The 19,252-nt window shown below is 36.4% G+C and overlaps 1 protein-coding gene across 7 annotated transcripts in view; it reads right to left on the bottom strand.

Annotated features, from left to right (window-relative positions):
• Positions 1-19,252, bottom strand: part of LOC136043738 (orphan steroid hormone receptor 2-like) — a 302,790-nt gene that overhangs the window by 211,372 nt on the left and 72,166 nt on the right. For all 7 annotated transcript variants that reach the window (XM_065728658.1, XM_065728656.1, XM_065728659.1 and 4 more), the window contains one exon: positions 2,136-2,214. The gene's annotated coding sequence lies outside the window, so the exon portion shown is untranslated. The remainder of the gene's footprint in view (positions 1-2,135; positions 2,215-19,252) is intronic.

Genomic DNA, 19,252 nt, shown 5'->3' with positions numbered 1-19,252 from the left:
TACGATCACCCTTTCTATATACATTCATATATATATATATATATATATATATATATATATATATATATATATATATATATATATATATATATATATATATATATATATATATATATATATATATATATATATATATATATATATATATATATATATATATATATATATATATATATATATAAAAATTATACTTTCTTAGGGCATAACTTACAACCCTTGCCAACTCTGGGTAGGTTGTCATCCTAAGACGTAATTTCCGGACCTTTCAATTATGGTGAACAAAAAGGTCATCCAAAAATTTGGATTGGATGGGTTTATGGAAATGGTGGTTGTGGGAAGGGGAATAGTTGCCCTCCAATCACTTTCGACTATTGAAAAGGGGCACTAGCCCTTTGAATTTCCAATCGAATTATCTTAAAAAGGACAGTTTCTCAAAGTTTCTAAACAATAAATGACTATCTCAAAACTTTTATTAGATGTATTTCGGGAAAATATGAGGTATGGGGGGAGGGGTTATCCTCCCTCCGATCACTCTGAATCTTAAAAAAGAGGACTAGAACTTCTGATTACCAATCCAATGATCCCCCTCGGAAGTTTATACGATCACCATTTCTATGCATACCTTCAACCCCTGCCCTGAGGGTGTGGGGGGCTGTCATCCTCAAAGACATAACTTCCGGACCTTCAACTACGTTGAACGAAATAGCTTTCTAAAAATTTTGATTTGATGTGATTGAGAAAACTGTGTTCATGGTAGGGGGGTTAGTTGCCCTCCAATCACTTTGACTATTACAAAGAGCACTAGCCCTTTCAATTCCCAATTGAATGAGCTCTTCTCGAAGTTTCTACGACAACAAATGGCCATTTCAAAATTTCTATCAGATTCATTTCAGGAAAATACGAGGTGTGGTGAGTATCCACCCTCTGATCCCACTGAATCTTAAAAAGGGCACTAGAACATATGATTTCCAAACCAATGAACCCATTCCATATTTTTTACGATCACCCTTTCTATATAAGCCTTATATGATCCAGGGCATAACTTATAACCCTAGCCCTGATGGATGGGGGGGTATCCACCCTCAGATCACTCTGTACCTCATAAAGGGCACTAAAACTTCTGATTAGCAATCCAATGAGCCCCTTCGAAGTTTATACGGTCCCCCTTTCTATATAGACCTTAAATGACCCCAGGCCATAACTTAAAACACTTGCCCAGAGGGCTTTGACAGGGGGGGGGTTCATCTTCAAATACATAATTTCCAGACCTTTCAACTACGTTGAAAAAAGGGCTATCGCAAAGGGCATGGGAGGGGGGTTAACAGCCCTCCAATCATTTTCGACTAATTTCCAATCGAATGAGCCCTTTTCGTTTCTACGACAAGTCCCTCGATACAAAGTGCCCTGGCCTAAGAACAAAAACAAAGAAATATTACATTGTGCCCACATCGCTCTTTCCTTAGGCAGCGCTATTGCGCTGCATATGATTTCAAAAGTGTAAAAGTCCATTAAAAGCTTAGATCCTTACAAAAGAGAGGTTTCAAGCTCATCTGAACAAAAATGTCAAATTGTATATTTTTTTTGCCAGAATAAAAGATCACGGATTTTTTGTTTTTTGTTTTTTTCAGGGGTGATTGCGTTGAATCAATGATCCTATTAGATTGGGATAGAACTCATTAGAACGGAAATTAAAAGTTCTAGTGAAACTGAAGAGAATTTTCCATGGAACTCTAAATTTTCCTACACCCATCTAACTATACCACTCAATATGGTAACTAAGGTTGTTTTTATATATCTGTTATTTGTTTATTTAGCATAATTTTAGGAGAGGATGGAATAATTGTCCCCAAGACCAGTAACACTGACCGCTAGAAACTGCTAAAAGTTGTTAAAAGCTTTCTAGAAAGTTTTAAGATCTTTCTGCAATAACAAAAAAGAAACAAACATAATTAAGGTGGATCAAAACCAAGAGGTGGCTGCTACCTAAATAAGGTGGCTCAAAACCAAAGGTGGCTGTTACCTAATTGAGGTGACTGAAAAAACAGAAACAAACCCAATTAAGGTGGCTCTAAACCAAGAGTTGGTTGTTACCTTATTAAGGTGGCTGTTTCTAAAACAAGAAAAAAGGAACAAACCTAATTAAGTGGCTCTTAGTGACTAGTTACGATTCTGGGCATCAAAATATCTTTCAGAATTGGTTTCTGGGCAGGAAATCTGAAACAGATAATAATTTTAGTTAAAAATTAGTTAGAAAAAACAGAAAATATTTTATTAATTAAGTAACAAAATATCTGTTAGAAAAAACAGATAAAAATAGATGAAAAATTTCAATTAGCCACATAAATAAATAAATAAATAAATATATTCGCAAATTTGATGGCACATGTTAAATAATATTCGCACATGTTAAATAATAGCTTCCAAATTTAAAAAAGAAAAGAAGATACGATCAAATGTCAGTTTACTAGTATGTCCTAGAAAATTGGCTACTATTATCATAAGAGCACATTGTCCTATCTTACAGATTTTGCAGGAGACTGACAAAAAAAAAACAACAAAAAACAAGGTGCGTTGCAAACGTCAATTATCATTAATTATTTACTTGTTATTACCATCATCCTAAAATGGCTTGAACCCGCAAACATTTTTGGTGCGTTGACGCGCACCCAAAGGTTCCTTATCATTATCAAGACTTAGATTGTTATAATCACTTAGAACTTTTTATTCATTCACTGGTGGCAAAAAAGCGTACATTTCGACTGCATCAATCGATTATAAAGACGAAGCTTGATGAAACTCAACATAATAACGTCCAACAAAAATGACGTATGAAAGGGGTTATCCCCTTTTCGACGCTTCGCTCTTTACGCTAATGTTTGACTCTTTCTCACAAATCTACTTTTTAAAACAATAAAAATTGTAGCGTAAAGAGTGAGTAGTCGTGGAGGGGACAACCCCCTTCATATACAGAATTATTTCTGTTCGTTATAAAGTCTTAATGTCGCTCCTTACTTTCAGTTATGAAAAAAAACTTTTTTCGTTTAATTTCTGAATGTTTTTGAATTAATGCATGTTTTGACCTCGGCTCACCGCACATGAATCATAAAAGCGAAATTGGCAAGTTAATATTTTTTAAATAATAGGCTTTCTCAGAGTTTTGATCGGACGATTTTGAAAAAAAAGGATGGGGGCGGATGCCATTACGTATATGAGGGGGTTCGCCCCCTCGTTAATACCTCTCTCTTTACGCTAAAGCTTGAATTTTGTCCCAATTCAAAAAGAATGACCCCTGAATCACAAAGGCCCTAGAATAAACAGTTGAAATTACTAAAATACTTTAGCGTAAAGAGCAAGGTATTGTGGAGGAGACGGACCCTCTTATATACGTAGTGATTTCTGTTCGTTTTAGTTTTTAATGCTGCTCCTTACTTCCAGCTAAAAAATCGTTTTTTTTTTTTTATTTATTTTCTAATTGTTTTTTTAAATAGTTCTAGAATAATCATGAAAATTCTCTTCCCTCGTGATACATTCCTACATGGAAAGATCCTCCCACGTAACTTAAGGAAAAATGAGCGTGGGAGGAGACCTAGGTGCCCTCCAATTTTTTTGGTCACTCAAAGAAGACTCTAGACTTTTAATTTCCGTGATAATGAGCCCTTTCGCAATATTCTAGGGCCACTGGGTCGATACAATCACCCTAGGAAAAAAAACGAATAAACACACATCCGTGATGTGTGTTCTGGCAAAAAAATACAAAATTCCACATTTTTGTAGATAGGAGCGAAAATTTGATTTTTAGAGTTTCGGTTACTATTGAGCCGGGTCGCTCCTTACTAAAGTTTGTTACCACGAACTGTTTGATGCTATAGTTACAGTCAAGTGAACTGAGGAACGTGTCATACGATACATGAATATCGTTTATAATGATACATTGTACGGAGATGTTCAAGCTCATGAGCCATTACGGCTCTAGCTGCCTTAGCTTGCGACATTTTAATAACTTTGAAAATGAGTTTTAGAAACATTTTTAGCGCTTTGAGGACGGACGAGGAGAATAACCATTACGAATCCAAAATGTTAAATCCAGGGCCGTATCCTGGGAGGAGGGCTTCAGAGTTTGACCCCCCTCACAAAATTGTTGTACTATTTTATAGACATAACAAAAATGCATACACACAAGTTGTTGATACATTTGTAATTTTTATTTTGTAAACTCCTCCTCCACTGAACAAAAATACTTGATACTCTTTTGGACAAGAATAGAAATCCCTAAATATTATAAAAGGAAAGAAAACAAAATAGTTCCCTTTCTTTTACAGCACATAAAATTATGTGAGGTAGTCTTTGAGCTATGGATATTAGGACATTTTGCTCCTATTTAGGTTGATCTTCTCTACTTGAGAAATAAATTCACCTAGCCAGTCCTAATACTATTGTTCATATTTTGCAAATCTTTTGTGAAATTCCCCGAATAGAACTCAAGGAAAACGAAAAAAAGTCAAGGAAACTCAAGCAGAAGCTAAGCTAATGAGGCAACGAATTGAAAAAATAAGCAGTTTTGCAGTATTTGGGAGTGGGACCGTGTCTAAGATCTTTGCCAGGGGGGGGGGAGAGTACTTATAAAAACCCATAAGAATTTGTCAATATTCATTTTTGTTGCGTTTTTATGATTCGCACAAACATGTCGGGAGGGGGATAAAACCCCCTAACCCCTTTGGATAAGACCTTGAACGTGTTCCATAGGTTATAAGCATGTAAACGAGGCCTATTACAGATTTTAGCCATTATATAACAAAAATTAGGGGGTACTTGCGGAGAGTTTCTAGCATCATATTCTATATTTCTGATAGCTTATTTCTTCCCTCAATACGTCAGTATGATATTACTCTTAAATAGGGAAAATAGAGGATATCAAAATTTTGTAGATAATACTAGGCACAAATTTAAGGATAAAATTTTAAATAAATACAAGTTGAAATTACAAGCTTTCAAAATAATAAACTTGAAAACTAAAAAAAACCTTCTTTCAAGAAGCTTTATAATATTCCCCGCATAAAATCTTGATTATACTCCTATGCTTACAGAAAATATTGAAACGATAGGTCTTTATATTTGTTCTACCTTTTTTCAGACTCATCTAGTAATCCAACACCACACTGATCATAAATTAGTAACTATCTCTATAACCTTTTAATCAAACAGGAGGAATACTCACACATCTTTCAACACTAGAAAATTCGTTTTGACAAAACCAGAATAAAGCTAGGTAGTACTTCCAGGAAGCTGAAGACAAAAGGTTAATCTAGGTCATTGTAATTTACCGCCTATTCAAGAAAATGAGAAAGGGTATATTTAAATGTCAACTGTCACAGACAAGAATCGACCTCCGTGGTTTTTTTAAATGTCTCAGAACGGACAAGTAAGAAGCAATCTTGTAGGAAACAAAGGTCCCTCAAGGTATCCAATCTTTGACCTTTTTGAATTGAACCGGCTTTTGCATGTGAAACACTAACCTAAGGTTCAGATAATGTCATTCCACAAAACCTACCCATTCCTTTGAGTAATTTTCCTAGAATTAGTTGAGGTGATAGCTTTTGTGAACGCGATCAACCCTTGATTGACTGTCATTGGGTAATTAGTTCAAGCATTAGATATATATATATATATATATATATATATATATATATATATATATATATATATATATATATATATATATATATATATATATATATATATAGATTGATCTTCCTTGTAACAATATAATGACAACTTGGCAATCTATAAATCCTCACGAAGGCTCCATGGCCCGTAGAAGGGTTACATCGATGAAGTTAATACAGAGAGGATGACCTGTAACTTTCAAAATCAACAAGAGCTCATATGACACTTGTGACGAGGCCAGAAGAGCCAAGAGCTCATATGGTATGAGCTCTAACAAATTCTAAGAATCAATAGACTGATTTAAAAGGAAAATGCCGGTCGGGATTTAAAATAAGAACTCTGAGTCACGATGTCCTTCTAAATATCAAAATTCATTAATATCCGATCACCCACTCGTAAGTTATAAATACCTCATTTTTTCGACGCAGATGGTCGAATCAGGAAAATCGACTTTGACAAGTCAATTTGTGCAGCTCCTTGACACGCCTACCAGTTTTCATCATCCTAGCACGTCCAGAAGCACCAAACTCGCAAAAGCACTGAACCCACCCCCTAACTCCCCCAAAGAGAGCGAATCCAGTACGGTTACGTCAATCACGTATCTACGACATTTTCTTATTCTACCCACCAAGCTTCATCCCGATTCCTCCACTCTAAGCGTTTTCCAAGATTTCTGATTTCCCCCTCCAACTCCCCCCAATGTCAACAGATCTGGTCGGGATTTGAAATAAGAGCGCTGAGACATTAATTTCTTCTAAATATAAAATTTCATTAAGGTCCGGCCACCCTTTCTTAAGTTAAAAATACTTCAATTTTTCTAATTTCCTAATTTAACACCCCCCAGCTACTCCAAAGAGAACGGATCCATTTCAATTATGTCAATCACGTATCTAGAGCTTGTGCTTATTCTTGCCATCAAGTTTCATCCCGATCTCGCCACTCTAAGCGTTTTCCAAGATTTCTGTTCCCCCCCTCCTACCCCCATGTCCCCGGATCCTATTCGAGTCAAAAATGGAGCATCTGAGACATAAGATCCTTCTATATATATATATAGTTTCATTAAGACCCGATCACCTATTCGTAGGATAAAGATACCCCAATTTTCACGTTTTCCAAGAATTCCGGTTTCCCCCTCCAACTCCCTCAATGTCACAGGATCTGGTCGGAATTTAAAATAAGAGCTCTAAAGCACAAGACCCTTCTAAATATACAATTTCATTAAGATCTGGTCACCCGTTCGTAAGTTACAAATACTTTTTTTCTTAATTTTTCCGAATTATCCCCCCCCCCTAACTCCAACAAAGAGAGCGGATCCAGTCGAGTTATGTCAGTCGCGTATCTTGGACTTGTTTTTATTCTTCCCACCCAGTTTCATCCTGATCTCTCCGCTTTAAGTATTTTCTAAGTTTTCCGGTCCCCCCCCCCCCAAACCCCCCCCCCCCAGTGACTCTGGATCTGGTTGGGATTTAAAATAAGAAATCTGAGTTACGAGGTCCTTCTAAATATGAAGTTTCATGAAGATCCAATCTCTCCTTCGTAAGTTAAAAATGCGTCATTTTTTCTAATTTTTCAGAATTAACCCTCCCCCCCAAATACCCCCAAATAGAGCGGATCTGTTCCGATTACGTCAATCACATATCTAAGACTTCTGCTTATTTTTTCCACCAAGTTCATCCCGATCCCTCCACTCTAAGCGTTTTCCAAGATTTTAGGTCCTCCCCCCCCCAATGTCACCAGATCCGGTCGGGATTTAAAATAAGAGCTTTGAGACACGATATCCTTCTAAATATCAAATTTCATTGAGATTCGATGGCCCGTTCGTGAGTTAAAAATGCCTCATTTTTTCTAATTTTTCAGAATTAATCTGGTCAGGTCCCTGATACGCCTGCCAAATTTCATTGTCCTAGCCTACCTGGAAGTGCCTAAAGTAGCAAAACCGGGACAGACCGAAAGACCGACGGAATTTGCGATCGCTATATGTCATTTGGTGAATACCAAGTGCCATAAAAATTACTTGTAATAATGAGTGGTGGGCTGTTTTTAGGACCCTCCATTTTCTCAAACTTAGAGTTTGTATGCGTATCAGGTTTCATTTAGTTACCACTGGAGACCCAACAGAAGTTAAGGGGAAATTTAATACCTAAAAGTACTTGTACGACAAGCTTGAAAGCTTACAGTATTTGATATTAATAAAAAAAGGATCAAACAGTTCGTGGTAACGAACTGTAGTAAGGAGCGACCCGGCTCAATAGTAACCAAAACTCTAAAAAATGGAATTTTGATACCAATAGCTACATCAAAAGAATCGCATTTTAATGCTGGTTTTAAATATATAAGTTTCATCAAGTTTAGTCTTACCCATCAAAAGTTACGAGCCTGAGAAAATTTGCGTTATTTTAGAAAATAGGGGGAAACACCCCCTAAAAGTCATGGAATCTTAACGAAATCTTGTTAATGGAATCTTGCTGCTACCTCATTAACGCCCCGCTCTTTACGCTAAATTTTTTTACTGTTTTAAAAAGAAGAATTGAGAGAAAGAGTCAAACTTTAGCGTAAAGAACGGGGCGTTGATGAGGTAGCAGCCTCTTTCATATACGAAGTAATTTAAGTGCGTTTTAAGTTTTAATGTCGCTCCTTACTTCCAGTTAAAAAAAACTCGTTTTTTTTTATTTAATAACCCAATAAAGTCCAAGATAAGCTTTTTTAGTTTCTGTGGCCAAACTGTTTAGAATTGATTGGGCGGTCTTGTTATAACTTGTATGACTCAGTATGACAAACGAGATAAATGATGGAAAACTAAAACTTGATACCTACTTTGTTTGATTTTTAAGCATAGGAAAAAGCTTAAAAATCAGCTATAGGAAATATCGTTTGTGCAGTTTTGAAGCTTTGGGAGTTCCATATGGCGCTACTCACATTGCCAAGAAAAAGCTGGTTTAAACCTTGCCAAGGAAAGGGAAATAAAATTTAACTGAATTTTGAGTAAATTTTCATAGTCAAATTACAGATTCTCTATGGCTCTCAATAGTAGTTGGTCCCCTCAGATACTTCACTAAAAGGCCCTTTATCTTTGAGAAGGTCAGCCGACACTAAAGCTCACAAAATGATTTTAAAGTATCGAATACCCTTAATCAGCTCACTTCAACTAATCAAATGGCTTGAAAATTTAAGCATCTCTTGTAAGTTTCGAATTAATTCCAACAACTGCCATCTGTATTTCATCGATTAACGGTTCAAGTAACTTTATATTCATTCATTAATTAATCTTTATTATTAACATTTAAATACAAATTTACCAAAATAAATCACAAAGCTCAAAGACAAAGCTTGAACAAGCTTCAAAGATAACAAATACTATACGTAAACAATAGGCAAATTTTGTAACAAAGACCTATCCCCAGGGGTTGTTGGAGGGTCATGATATCCCCAGAGACGTAGTTATTACGCCTTTCAACTATACTGAACAAAATGGCTATCTCGCAAGTTTAATCGGAGTATTTTGAGAACTTTTGGTCACTTAAAAGGGCTCTAGAACTTTTAATATTCGTTCAAATGAGCCCTTTAATAACATTCCAAGACCACTGGGTCGATACGATTACCCCTGAAAAAAAAAATTAACAAGCATCCGTAATCTTTCTTCTGGCAGAAAATACAAAATTTCACATTTTTCCGAATGGCGCTTGGAACTTCTACAATAGGGCTATCTGATACGCTGAATCTGATGGTGTGGTTTTTATTATAATTAAATAAAAAAAACTAATTTTTTTAGCTGAAAGTAAGGAGCGGCATTAAAACTTAAAACGAACAGAAATTACTCCGTATATGAAATGGGTTGTCCCCTCCGCAATCCCTCGCTCTTTGGGCTAAAGTTTTTAATTGTTTTAAAAAGTAGAATTGTGGCAAAGAGTCAAACTGTTTGAAAAGAAACAGTGTTGATAACCAAAAACTTATTAAAAACTCAACTATTAAAAACCAAATACAAAAAAAAAACTTTCGTCCCAACCCGAACCAGAGCAAGTGATACCAACCACGAATCCACCACTACATCAGGAGAGCACCCCCGTGCCCCTGGATCCGCCACTGATCCGAATGGCAGCGCTGAGCTTCAATATTATTAATAACAGCGATAGTAGCCTCATTTTACGAACGGTATTAGTAATAACTGCACGATAACAGTATGAGCTCAACGCCACTACTACTAACAACTGACAGCAGCACCAAGTCGTGTGATGTACATACCCCACAGACTCTTTGGCCTGTAAAGAAGAAGGAAAACATGCTAATCTCTCCCTCAGAGAAAAGTAACTTACAAAGAGAAGAACAAGCAATCTATTTAAAACTTCCTTCTTTACACGCTCCCAAGAGGCCCCACTTTCCCTTAAATTCTTCCTTATGACATCCTTCCAAGTAATCCAGGGGTGACCTGCTTTTTGATTGGATTTAGATGGTTGGCCGAGAAGGGTGATCTTTGGCAATCTATCATTTCACAACTGAAAAATCTGCTTATACAAGTCGAATTATAGTGTAACAAACTTTCTTAGTTAATCTGAGTACCGCGAAGGCCCTCATGCAAAGAAGAGCTAAAGTTTTTATTAAGTACAAAGCTTTTTTTTATTAAACTTAAATACAAGTGAAAAAACAATTTTGAAAACAAAATTCGTAATTCTCAAGTTTTTCTGTAAATGAGATACAACACCTATATAAATGAGAACTTTTGTATGTCATCATAACAAATAAAGATACGACAAAATAGACTTAACTACTCAATCGACATATCTCGGTTAGAAAAATGTGACATACAACGCCTTTTAAAATTACCATACCCGTGTGTTTTCCTCTTTGCTGATGGTGGCATGCGGCCTATTACCTCAGAAATAGAAACAACGGAATAAATTGCCCGGATAACCTGGAGTTTTCAGATTGCTGCACAATGCGCTGCACAATGTGTTGTACATGCTCAGATTGCTGCACAATTATTCCTATCGTATCAGATTCGTATACCCAAAAAACTGCTTTAGCTCTTTTTCAGTTTATACTAATTCAAGCCATATTGTTGAATTGGACGCAAAGGAGGGGGTGATCGGTTTAAACTCCAATCCTCTCTAGACGTTCCTCCCGTTGTTTACAAATGCCATTCCACATAAGAAATTTATATATGCGCTCCTAATGTAGTTTATTTTTCGCCGAGTAATGTCAAACAGCAACAGTCCAAAACATCTTTCCGCACTTAATATATTTTGATATTGACTGGTCAATGTGTAAAAAGATTCTGAACATCATTCATCATGAAACCCCAGTAGCAATTAAGCAAAAAGTACATCGGCGGTATACACGACGGAACAAAAACTACTGACGAATTAACTCGTATCAAGCTCAGGGACATAACGCGGGTATTTCGTTCAATTATAGACGTTGTAATACAACATCATAATCACTCTTAAAACCTCCCATTATTCTGATAGTGGCTACAAAAAAAATAAGAGGTTTTATACTTTCTGTATAAGAATGTACAGGACCTTCCACATTGTACTTATTCGTCTCTTACCCACTCTTTTGCTCTAGGTCTGTGTCACCAGGGTTGCCGCCACGATCAGTTCCTATAGTGCTACAATTGCCCGAATTTGCGTGCTACATAGCGATTTCCGGTGCTATAGTCGAAAAATTGACTGCAATAATGCTGAAGTAGCACTTTCGTGCTATTTAGGACTTAAAGAAATTGTGCTTAGATAGCACTCCACAGGTGGCAACCCAGCGTGCCACTAGTCCCAACGCTTGAGCAGCCCCTTAGGCTGAATAATTACTTACAGTGGAAATAAATTATGTACCCTAGTTGTTCTGGCGCATGTTCAAGTCTTTGGTTTTATGGTATGACGGCTATTTCAAATTTATGCGATTTGTGAACCAAAATAAAATTTTTAAGCATAAAAATTTAAATAATAATAAAATTTTATGTAAAAAAATAAATAAATAATAAAAATATAGATGAAATATAATATATGAGTAAAAATAAAATTATATTTATAATATATTCAAATATAAATAAATAAAAATTTAAAAAATAACAATTTAAAGTAAAAATCTTTGCACTGACGAAAAGAGCTCTACCGAATTATTCACAATCAAAAAGAATTTAAGAATGAGCTAGTTTAAAAAGCAATAGAAATGATTTAAACAATTGAATATTCGGGACCCTGCTACTTTCCCGTGTGTACAGAATAGTGACTTAAGTGTGTGCGAAAACTTTCATGAAGTGAATAATTTTGATTATTACAGATAATTTTGAAAAGCAGTGGCGTCATTGAGGGGAGCAGTTGCCCCTCCCCTAATAGTCTGGAAGAAAAATAATTTATTAAGTAGCTTTTAAAATGTTGCACGTTTTAAATGTCAAATTTACTCTTTAATTCGAGCAAATGTTTTTTTAATTAATCCATGCTCGTTTTAAAGTAAGGAAAACAAGAAAAATAGGGGTCCATTACACTTCATGATATGCTCCGCATTAATATTTTTCCAAATATAATGCCTTTGAAACCTTATCTTCCAGTGAAAATGTGAGCCTAGTTAATTGCAAAATTGAAACATGTTTCTTATGCATCTGTTTTCTGTATTGCGACATCTACTGAGGTCAATTTTTACCCTGATATTTCAGGTGCTTTTACATCCTAAAATCTATAAGTTCAAGGTTAGATTCTCTAGCTTTAGAACTTGCAAAAGTGGGAATAAATACACCCTCTACATCTTCAAATAGGACAGAAATGGAATCATTGAAGAATCCGAAGGCATACGGTGAATATAATTTCCAGAATGAAGCAGCACTTTCCTTTGCTTGTGAAGGGAATTATAGACATAAAAACGATATTCAGTATATAGCCCCCTGTATGCCCCCATCTACACAAGAAAAATTTCTGCCTAATGTTTACAGAATTCGTTTTTTTTTACGAAAATGCAAAGGGAAGGTAATTTCCAAACTCTAAGAGTCAATTTTCCCTTCCTATTGGCATCCCTGGCTATTTTTGATTAATTTAAGGTTCCTGCCGCAACGATGCTAAAAATTTTTTAATATTTTCTGAATATTCGTTGTCAAACAATGCCCAATGGATACCAGGGCTATTAGAATAGATAATTCCTCCTCAGTGAATTTTGGAGAGCAAATTCTAAAAATGCGGTCAGAATTATTATTAAAAGAAATTTTAATAAGTAACCCTGATCTAGGTTGGTTAATTGGCCAGACTTTTTGAAAAGAAGGAACAATTTCTGAAATTTTCTAACGATATTCAGGAAACAACAGAAAAGAAAGATGTTTTCTGTTCTTTACCATATGTTCTAAGGCTGAATGAAGAACTTAAAAGAATTTTACGAAATAATGACTTAAAGGTAGCTTTAAGAGGTAGTAACTTTTTAAATTCTGGAAAGGATCAAACTTCCGTAGCGCAACAAAGTGGTGTTTTTAGAATTCCATGTAATTGTGGAAGCTCTTATGTGGGACCTACTAATCAGAATCTGAAAATGATATTGCTACAACATCATAATTCGACTTCGTTGTCCTTAAAGCAAAAATTCAAACCGGAAGATTTCACGTCGGCTCTAACGGAACATATTTCTAATTATTCACATCATTTTGTTTTGTTTGAGAATGTCTCTAGGATTTCTAGGGACCAATGTTTAAAGCGAATTTTCAAGGAAACACTCGAAGAAAAAAATCAAGAATAATTCCATAAACAGAGATACAGGTGAATTTGGATTGAATTCAATATATGATAATTTACTGAGGTCAAATAAAGTAAATCTCATTTCACCTCAGAGCTTTGCCTCTATCCACCTGATATGTCAGATAAATCTAATGAACCGGAATCAAAAAGGTCAAGGAAATTTGTTTCCGCTGTCACATTGCAAAAAATGAGAGCAATAAACAATATAATGAAAAAAGAAATCACCAATGCAACAGCACACACACAGAAATAAACATTCACCATAAAAAAAGACAGAAGGAGGAAGGAAGACTGTTTTCCTACTTTAGTAATTAATGTAGATAAGTACTTGAATGAGGCCTTAACCCTACTCATCCACCCAATTACATAGGTCAAACAGCATAGACATATACAATCAACAGTAAAGAATAATAGACGGACAGGCAGTCGTGTCGTAAGTAAGTATGAATCGTCATTTACCAAATATTAAAAACAATAAAAAAAGGACAAATAATTCAGAGGCGACAACCCAACGCAAGGGCTCATAAGGAGAATACACAGTTGCCTGTAGGGTTTCGGCACTTTAAATTCCCTACCCAGGCAAGTGGCGTGCCTACCGTAGATTCCCTAAGGCATCCCCATGCTAGGTATCACCCCTTATGCCTATTGAAAGAAGAGCTAAGAACTCATATGGCACTTGCGACAAGGCAAGAAGAGCCAAGATCTCATATGGTATGAGCTCTAACAAAATTCTAATAATCAATAGATTGATTTAAAAGGAAAATCAGAGGCTTAATGCCGGGAGCTCTGAGTCACGATGTCCTTCTAAATATCAAAACTCATTAAGATCTGATCACCCACTCGTAAGTTATAAATACCTAATTTTTTCTAATTTTACCTCTCCCTTTAGCCCCCCAGATGGTCGAATCTGGAAAAACGACTTTATCAAGTCAATTTGTGCAGGTCCCTGACACGCCTACCGATTTTCATAGTACGCCCAGAAGCACCAAACTCGCCAAATCACTGAACCCCTCCCCCCAACTCCCGAACTCCTCCAAAGAGAGCGAATCCAGTACGGTTACGTCAATCACGTATCAAGGACATTTGCTTATTCTATCCACCAAGCTTCATCCCGATTCCTCCACTCCAAGTGTTTTCCAAGATTTCACCCTCCAACTCCCCCCAATGTCAAAGATCTGGTCGGGATTTGAAATAAGAGCTCTGAGACATGTATTTGTTCTAAATATCAAATTTCATTAAGATCGGATTACATATTCGTAAGATAAAAATACCCCAATTTTCACGTTTTCCAAGAATTCCGGTTTCCCCCTCCAATTCCCCCCAATGTCACAGGATCTGGTCGGAATTTAAAATTAGAGCTTTAAAGCACAAGATCCTTTATAAATATCAAATTTCATTAATATCTGGTCACCCTTTCGTAAGTTACAAATACCTCATTTTTCCAAATTACCCCCCCCCCAACTCCGCCAAAGAGAGCAGATCCGCTCCAGTTATGCCAGTCACGTATCTTAGACAGGTTTTTATTCTTCCCGTCCAGTTTCATCCTGATCTCTCCGCTTTAAGTATTTTCTAAGATTTCCGGTCCCCCCAACTGCCCCCCAATGACGCTGGATCCGATTGAGATTTAAAATAAGAGATCTGAGTTACGAGGTCTTTCTAAATGTGAACTTTCATGAAGATCCGATCACTCCTCCGTAAGTTAAAAATACGTCATTTTTTCTAACTTTTCAGAATTAACCCCCCCCCCCCAATAGAGAGGATCCGTTCCAATTATGTAAATCACGTACCAAAGACTTCTGCTTATTTTTCCCGCCAAGTTTCATCCCGATGCCACCAATCTAAGCGTTTTCCATGATTTTAGGTCCCCCCCAAACTCCTCCCAATGTCACCAGATCCGGTCGGGATTTAAAATAAGAGCTTTGAGACACGATATCCTTCTAAATATCAAATTTCATTGAGATCCGATCACCCGTTCGTAAGTTAAAAATACCTCATTTTTTCTAATTTTTCAGAATTAAGTAATGTTTTTAAATTCACCAAGCAGCGTATTTGCTAAATACCTACTTTTTTGTCACTAACGCTTGAATAGCACCTACTTCAATAGCACCCCCTTTTGCTCCCCAATAAAAATTCCGCAGCTACGCCCCTCTGGAAAAGGCATTGTGATGTCACACATATAACAAAGAATGATGACAATCAATTGTGGTAACAGAGATGCAGACCTAAATAACCGGTTTTGCAATCTTCAAATGCCTAAGACAAAGTCTTTGGTTTCACGCAATAATTTAAACTGGACCTGTGCCGCATTATCTTCGGGCAGGGAGGTATGCACAGGTGGGGCTGGTATTTCAATCTGAGGATCAAAAGGCCCCATACCTCACTTACTTTTGACTTTACCATGATCACTGTTAAGACCTTAAATGTTTTTGGCAATCTCTATGGACTCCAATATTTCGTTTAGTAAGTTGGGAAACAGGCACTAGAACTCTTTTTGTTTTTTGTCAAAGAAGATTTTATGTATAGGAGTGTAGTGGTCTAGGACCAGATAAGATGTCACCATTATTAATATTTTTTTCAAGCATGTGACAATTGACAAAGCACTTTCATGAAAGCAATAATTTAGGTGTTTCATAGTTCGACGAGTGTAAGACCACCACAACTAGCCTACATGAAATTTGAGTCAACTGGATGATCACTTGTGATTTTATCTTTACAAAAATTAAAGATAGAGGAAATGGTGACGTCTGAGGGCAGGTGTACTTCGATACCATATCTCGACGGCTTACATCTAGCATTTCTGTAATGCCGTCAATATTGTGTAACTCGAGGTGTTTCTCATTTCTCACCGGATACCTTGCTCCATCGGTTACATGTATTATTGAGTCCTCTAAATATAGCCTTTTTGATATAACCATTAATATATTTAATGCGACACAGAATTTAACTTTGGTTATGCCATGGAAGAAAAGCCCAGAAATTCTCACAAGAACTGATACTGTGTATAGCCTCCTACTAGGCTACTAATACTAAGTTCTAACTCACTGCAGAAAATGCCGCCTAACCCCAACACAGCTACGCATGCTCCTCCGTCCCAATCTATTCAAAACCTCCCTCTTTACACCCTCCAAAGAAATTTCAATTCCTCTTAATTCTTTCCTTACGAGATCCTCCCACTCCACTCGACGAGGACCAGGTTTTCCTTTGGCCCTAGAAGGCTGGCCGACAAGGACAATCCTTGACAATCTGTCATCCTTCATCCGCATGACGAGTCCTAGCCACCTGTGAATAACCTACTGCAAATTAATATGTCTATAAGAAGTGACTATCATGGCTATCAGGTTTACTTTGTTACACTGTTAGCCCAAATGGTAAAAACAATCTAATTAGCCAAATTGATCCAATTTTACCATATTTCTATTCCATTGAGTTAATTGGTACTTGTCGGTTTTTGGAAACATATTCAAGAATAACGTTTAGGTTACATCTCAGAGAACCGGTTTCATAGCTACAAAAACAAGTGGCGAATGATACAATGCACTGGAATTGTATAATTTGGAAAGAAGAAGAAGCCACGGCCCATAGTAACCAAATATTTAAAAACACGTTTAAGAAAAACTGTAGCTAATTCAGGAATGGTAGCCATTATTTCCGATTAGTAATAATTATAAAATGCTACTTTAAAAACAAATTTAAGAGAATTTCCAAAAATGCCCTAAAACTCCTCAAAAATTGCCTTGAATGGAAACGAAAAGTACGCCATTGGAATTCCTCTTGCCGAAACCCAGAGAGTAAAACTTACAGCCCCATACTTTGAACTGCAAGGAAAATCACTTTTTTGCATGTAACACTGATGTGTCTTTTTTCCCCACTAGCAGGGGAACTGGAACAATATAGATCTGTTTATGGACTCATTTTAAAAGGAAGTTGCTATATTTAGTTTAGGGGGGGGGGTCAAATTGTCACCAGTGTCAAATCGCAGATTTCACCTGAGACCAGTGGTGTAGCTCCAATAATTTTGTCTGGGGGCAAGAGGGGTCCATATCCGGAGAGTCAAGGGGTATTGGTTATATAATAATTTTTCTCCAAATTATTGTGGGGCAACTGCCCCCCTCAAAAACGACGCCGCTGTCTGAGATTCTACAAAGAAAGACATGAACTCTACCGCCTTCTTTATAACCAATGTACACACAATCATTACGATCTCTCACTCTTAAATGCAACATCTGTTGAAAAACTACCCATAACGCTGTTATACTTTCCTAATAGCCGTGTGGCATTTTTACCTTAAGGATTAAATCTGTCACTTTTTACGTTGAATTATATCTATCATTTGTCATATGTCAAGGTAAAGCATAATTGTTGAATTTTAGTTACACGGTAATACGTAGTCAGGTACCAACAGTTCAAACAGCATAGAATACAGCCGCCACATGGTAACACAGTAAAACGTTACAAGGTAACATGTAGTCAGTTACCAATGAATTAAGTAGCATATTATAGAGGTACATATAAATGCAAACCTGAAGGGAAGAGAGGCTCAGAAGAGTTTTAGTCAAACCACGAAGAAGGCGTATTTTTGGCCTTTACTCTAAATGTTTCATCCTTCAGACAAATTAAAGGAAAGGTGCCTCCCAGTAAGCAGGCATATAACTGCGAATATTACCGTTTTCATACTGATTATTATTGCCATATTAAGAGAATGAATTGGCTAGTTGACAAAACAATTACCTAGAACATAATCAAAACAGGGTCTCCTGCTGTATTTTAAACCCATTAAGTCCCGCGGGGGGCTATGTTATATATTTTTTAATCCTGTTTAATAATTAATTCAACTGAAACTCCCTAAAGGGATTTATCTGTAGCTACTCATAGCTTTTTTTTCCTTAGTCATTTTGAAAAATGCTTCCAAGACTTTCTCTTTTAAAAGAGTCTTTTATAAGAAAATTATCGAAAATAATTTAAAAATCGACTCCTTCTGGTCTTCCTCCCTATGCCTCAGGTGTCCGTGCCTTAGTATGTTTGGGCAGTTTAAGTATTTAACTGTAGTCTATGGATTTTTGAATGAATATTAAGTGTTTTCTCGTAGGGGGGATAGTGGTATACTTGACCAGAGAGTCATCAGCGGTTTCAAACTCAATATTTGACCAGCCAACATTTCGTCAATAAGAGGAGGGGGTTCAAAATATAAAAAAAATATACTTATTTGGCATAGAAAAGAAACAAATTGGGTTTGAAGGATTTCTGAAACTTACGCCGAGGTTTTAAAACAAAATGATTCTTAAAAAGACAGATCCGTAAATACATAACTGTCTTGACGTCTTTGAGTGGATTAAATAAAAAAAATTTTCAACTCATAGTAAGCAGCAACATTAAAACTTCAAACGAACAGAAATTTTTAGACCTACGTATATGAGGGGGTCTCCCCCCTCGTCAATACCTCGCTCTTTACACTAAAGTTCGAATTTTGCTCCAATTCTTTAAGAATGACCCCTCAATCACAAAGGCCGTTTAATTAGAATAAATAGCTCTTTTGAAAGTACTAGAAAAAAACTTTAGCATAAACTGCGAGGCATTGACGAGGGGACGAACCCCCTCATATACGTAATAATTTCTGTTCGTTTTAAGTGTTAATGTTGCTCCTTACTTTCAGTTGAAGAAACGTTTTTCTTCTGAAGCGTTTTTTTATATTTAATTTCTGATCGTTTTTTTAATGATCCCGGGAAATCCAGCACCCCCTTCATAGAAAATCCTCTCCCCCATGAAAAATTCCTCGATGGAAACATCCTCCCAAAAAACTCTCTCCCCCAACCCCCACCAGAAAAAAATATCCGCTCAAAACGTCTGTATACCTCCCCATAACCAATATTATATGAAACAATGGG

The sequence above is a fragment of the Artemia franciscana genome, unplaced genomic scaffold (genome assembly GCF_032884065.1).
Source record: "Artemia franciscana unplaced genomic scaffold, ASM3288406v1 Scaffold_898, whole genome shotgun sequence".
NCBI lineage: Eukaryota > Metazoa > Arthropoda > Branchiopoda > Anostraca > Artemiidae > Artemia > Artemia franciscana.
This window is presented reverse-complemented; position numbering and strand designations above follow the sequence as displayed.